The sequence below is a fragment of the Rutidosis leptorrhynchoides genome, chromosome 3 (assembly GCF_046630445.1).
Source record: "Rutidosis leptorrhynchoides isolate AG116_Rl617_1_P2 chromosome 3, CSIRO_AGI_Rlap_v1, whole genome shotgun sequence".
NCBI lineage: Eukaryota > Viridiplantae > Streptophyta > Magnoliopsida > Asterales > Asteraceae > Rutidosis > Rutidosis leptorrhynchoides.
This window is the reverse complement of record NC_092335.1, coordinates 434,069,242-434,074,288: the sequence shown is the minus strand read 5'-3', so window position 1 is coordinate 434,074,288 and position 5,047 is coordinate 434,069,242.

Sequence of the window (5,047 nt, the reverse complement as noted above, 5' to 3'; positions counted from 1 at the left end):
TTAAACGAACGTAAATGATTATATATGAATATGTGTATATATTATAACTTGTTAACGTTAACAAAGTATTTAATATAATTACTTTACATAATAGTATTTGGTTCATATGATTATCGATGGAATTTCATAAGTAATCAATTGAAGTAGTTTTCAACTGTACGAAAACACTTTTTGATATAATAGGACTTGTCTATCTAAACTGCGAATATTGGTTGTAACGTGTATTTAAAACATGTTCATTAAATATTTATGTTTCAAATCAAGTACACGATAGTAACACTCGCCTAGTGACGCAATTGATATTTAAAACGATTAGTACATAAGTTAATTGTATCCATTTAAATTTTAAAATGAAAACGTTACGCGTTAAATTATTTTTCAAAACAAAATAAAAATAAACTTTGAAATATAAATAGTCCTGAAAAACTAAATGTTATAGTATTAAATAAAGATTTTAAATAAAAACTTATATTTCTAAATATGTATATGTATATATATATATATATATATATATATATATATATATATATATATATATATATATATATATATATATATATATATATATATATATATATATATATATATATATATTAAACTTAGTCATAAAACGTCCTATTTTAAAATAATATACTTTGGTAAGCAACGAGTCACTGATTTATAGAAGCAAATGACCACGACGCTCAAATTTTATAAGATACACTTTCATAAAGTAAATTTTTGATAAATAAGTCAAATTAATATTAAAGGTACACGTCGCGTAACGAAAAAGGCTAGTTTTCTAAACGTACGAAAGTGCGCTCGAAAAACCGAAAGTGGTACATGAGTCGTGAGATCACGTCCGTGTCATTTTAGTAAAAATTACATTTTTACTACGCACATAAATATAATATAATATTTAATTAATTTTAAAGATTAAATATAATATATATTAAATAATATAAAAAAAACTACATGTGTAATATAAGATGCGCAATATAAGGAATTAGAGTGTCGGCAACCATATTTATGAGCTGGAAGCATGCAATCCAAAAAAAAAAAAAAGGGAAACTTCTTTAAATACTCGAACTCCTCGTTCCCAAATTCATTTCATCAACCTCTTATATTACTCCGTATCACTTATTTATTTATTTTATTTATTTATTAATTTTATTATTGAGATTATTAATCTTATTATTATTAGTATTAGTATTATTAGGAGTAATATTACTAGTATTATACATAAAATATTACGACAAGAGGTACGCGCGAGTTATTTCAAAACACATTTTATGAGCGGGATAGGGCTAAGAAAATTATGAGTTATAACTATGGAGGTGATGGGTATGGTTCATGGGTATACTCGTGAGGTCAATCTAGTGTTTATTATCTCCATTGCGTCTACGTACCTTTCCTGCAATATTGAATCTCAATATTGATACGTGAGTACTCGTAAATAAATTTTTACATATCAATAGTGTATCCCTGACTAATGCTCGAGTAGTTAGGATTATGCATGTTTGTACTTTTGATATTTCCCTTAGTTAGGTTATGTTGAATCTCGAATTAGTTACACCTGCGGTTGAGATAAGGTATAAGATATGCACGTCGTTGGAAAGCTAGCGAAAAATTAAGAACTTTTCCTTTAGATGTCGAACGGTTTCGATGAACGGATTAGAAGATATAGTCAATTGAATTTTTGATATTATTATTAAAAATTAAAAATGATTATTATTATCGTCGTTCTAGTTTTTTTTATCAAACTATTATTATTATTATTATTGTTATTATCATTAAATAGTATTATCATTGAAAATTGTATTATTATTATTATTATTATTATCGTTAAAATTATAATTAGTACTATTATTATTTTTATCATTAAAATAGTTATTAGCATTAATATTATCATAACATTTATTATTATTAGTATTATTATAATTAAACTAAGGCTAGTAACACTTAATTATTTTAATTACTATTATTATCATTAAAATGAACGCGACATAAAAGACGATTTAAAAACTATTAACAAAATTAATTAGGAAATAATGAGTATGAGTATCATGATGAAATTAAAATATTGTAAGATGTTAATCTAGATAAAAATTATCATTCTTATTATTTTTATCAATTTATTATTATTAAAAGTATTATTAATATTTTTACTAAAATTATCATTTATAATAGAAATATCATTGTTATTATAAAATATCATTATTATTATCATTTTAAATAAAATTATTATTTTTAAGTTAATATTAAAAACTATCGTAAATATTAATTTTATCATAATTAAGATTATCATTTTATATCATTTTTAGTAAATATAAGTATTGATATTTTTATTAATAGAATAAAAATAATTATTATTACAAAAATAATACAACTTTTACTTATTAATATTATCAATGTTATTTTATTAAATAAATATGTAATACAAACAATATAATTACCTTAATAAAACCTATTGTAATATTTTTATGAACTTTATAAATTTATTACTTAATATATACAAAAGTATATTTTTATATAAAGTTTTATTTATTAATAAATGAATTATATTATTTACTCTAATAAATCTTTAAAAAAAATATTTAAAAATATAAAACGACGATATTTAAACTATATAATAATCCTGCATAAATTTTGGAAATCATTTTGAGTTAAATTGACTTTTGTTGACTTTTGCATATTAGTCTCGAGCATTAGGATTATGGTACACTATGACTTGACCTAAATTGTTAGACAAATATTGATCAACATATAATTATATATAATTAATATAGGTTCGTGAATTCAAGGCCTACCTTGCACTTGTTCAATGATTTTATATGTATTTTTACTACGAAATAGAGTATGGTGAGTTCATTTGATTCCCTTTTACTCTTTACATTTTTGGGACTGAGAATACATGCGCAATTTTTTATAAATATTTTACGAAATAGACACAAGTAATCATAACTACATTATATGGTTGAATGATCGAAGCCGAATATGCCCCTTTTTGCTTGGTAACCTAAGAATTAGTAAACCGATCTACTAATTGACGCGAATCCTAAAGATAGATCTATTGGGCCTAACGAACTCCATCCAAAGTACCGGATGCTTTAGTACTTCGATGTTGTTTATATCATGTCTGAAGGATTTCCCGGAATGATAGGGGATATTCTTATATGCATCTTGTTAATGTCGGTTACCAGGCGTTCAATCCATATGAATGATATTTTTGTCTCTATGCATGGGACGTATATTTATGAGAACTGAAAATGAAAATCTTGTGGTCTATTAAAATGATGGAAACGATTATTTATGTTAAACTAATGAACTCACCAACCTTTTGGTTGACACTTTAAAGCATGTTTATTCTCAGGTACGAAAGAAATCTTCCGCTGTGCATTTACTCATTTTAAGGATATTACTTGGAGTCATTCATGACATATTTCAAAAGACGTTGCATTCGAGTCGTTAAGTTCATCAAGATTATTATTAAGTCAATTATAGTTGAATATGTTATGAAATGGTACGCATGTCGTCAACTTTCGATGTAAAAAAAGTTTGTCTTTTAAAAACGAATGCAATGTTTGTAAAATGTATCATATAGAGGTCAAGTACCTCGCGATGTAATCAACTGTTGTGAATCATTTATAATCGATATGGACTTCGTTCAGATGGATTAGGACGGGTCATTAGACTTAATAACCCGATACAATTAAGGAACCCATTAAGCAAGTCTAAAGATTTACGGCCCAATACATTTTCCAAAACCCCACTGCAACTTAAATTCGGTTCATGTAGGTTTATAACAGGAAAATATAAGCCGCCAATTCTAATTATCATTATCATTATATTATGCCTTTAATCAATCAAGTGGGACTATCCTTTAGTGGATGTCGGCCAACAACAATAATAATTGAAACAAATCGTTGTTTTCTCATCATCATTGTGTCCTTCTCAATCACTCTCACTAATCACATTCATCATCATCTTTATTTACAGAAGTAAAAGCAAAAGTGTACTGAAATCAGTCGGTGTTGAAGCTAAGCACGAACAAGCAGGTGCAACAATATGTTTCATGGGTTTTTGGATCAGAATTGAAATAGAAAAAAGTATAGCAGCAGTAGTAACCAGTCGATTATAACAGTTAAATTTTTGGACTGAAACAAATGGGTTTTTGATGTTTGCTCAATCAATCGAAGGAGAACAACATTGCAGCAACCCTTCATGCGTGTAAGGTTCTTCGGACAGGAACAAACAAACAATTATGGCAGTAGTGAACAGTGGGTTTGAAGGTGGTGATGGTTTTGATAATAGGTTTGTAATGGTGATTCTGGTGGAGGTTGATGGTGGGATGAAGGCGGTTATGGTGAATGGTTGTACGTGTTTGATCAGAAGGAAAAATAAGAAGAAACAGGTGAGCAATTAACAGTAGTTTAATGGTGATTCATGGTAATAATAGGCTATAAACGGAAGACAGAATAGCAGTGAATTATTAAGATAATCTAAGGTGGTGTTTGATGGGTTTCATGGTGATAAGGTGATGGGTTTATGATGATTTGCAGGTGGTGAAAACTTGATTTAATATCGATCTATAATCTTTTCCAACAAGCCTATTAGAGTAATCAATAAGGAAACTTACAAGTCTCGGAACACTGCCATCGGTTGGTTGTTGATGTTTGTGTTGGTCATTTATGATGGCGAAGTCGTGATGGATGAAAGTGGTGGTGTCGGGTGAATGGTGGAGATGGTGGAAAAATGAGATAGTTGTTCATGAATGTTGGTGTTCAATGGTGGTTGAAACAGAAAATGGGCACAACAGCAACAATCATTCATGTTGAGTTATGGTTCGTGTGATGATTGAAATAGGGTTTAAGATGACGATGGTGATCTCTTGTTGAAGAAAGAAACCGTGTATTAGCCAAAGTGATCGATGTCGTTTATATTGGGTGATGGTTTTATGGGGTGACGAGTGGTTCTCCGGCAACAAGAAGTAAGCAGAGAAAAATTTAAAAGGGTGCAAGGAGGGTGGTGATTTGTTATGTAAAGAGTGTGTTTGAAGAAGGTGATA